This window comes from Diachasma alloeum, unplaced genomic scaffold (genome assembly GCF_001412515.2).
Source record: "Diachasma alloeum isolate Michigan unplaced genomic scaffold, Dall2.0 Dall_scaffold_00922, whole genome shotgun sequence".
Classification (NCBI taxonomy): Eukaryota; Metazoa; Arthropoda; class Insecta; order Hymenoptera; family Braconidae; genus Diachasma; species Diachasma alloeum.
The window spans coordinates 67,659-68,061 of NW_021681040.1; positions in this window are offsets into that span (position 1 = coordinate 67,659).

Genomic DNA, 403 nt, shown 5'->3' on the forward strand with positions numbered 1-403 from the left:
GCATTCAGTCCGTGATGTTCCACAGGCCCGTGCGCGCATGCGCAAACGGTCGGGTGAATAGCTGTAGGGAGTGGGAGCGAGGCAGAGACTTCTCTCTCACACAAAAAGTTCTCATTCTCGGCGCCGGCTTTAGGGGTTGGAGCTAGAAAATTGCGTTCATCTTTGAATCTATAGGAGATTCGCGGGTACGATCAAGACAAAATTTGTGGTAAATGTTCTAATAAAAAATATGGAAGAAAAAAAAAAGAAATTCATCGATTCAATGTTAAGAAATAAATAGCAACATATATTAAATTCGCTCTGAATAAATAGACAAGCTGTTGAAAAAAAAACACTGATATTCCGAATTACCAAAAAAAAAATTCATTAACTTCAATTTTTTAAATGGAAAACGTTTTTTTTT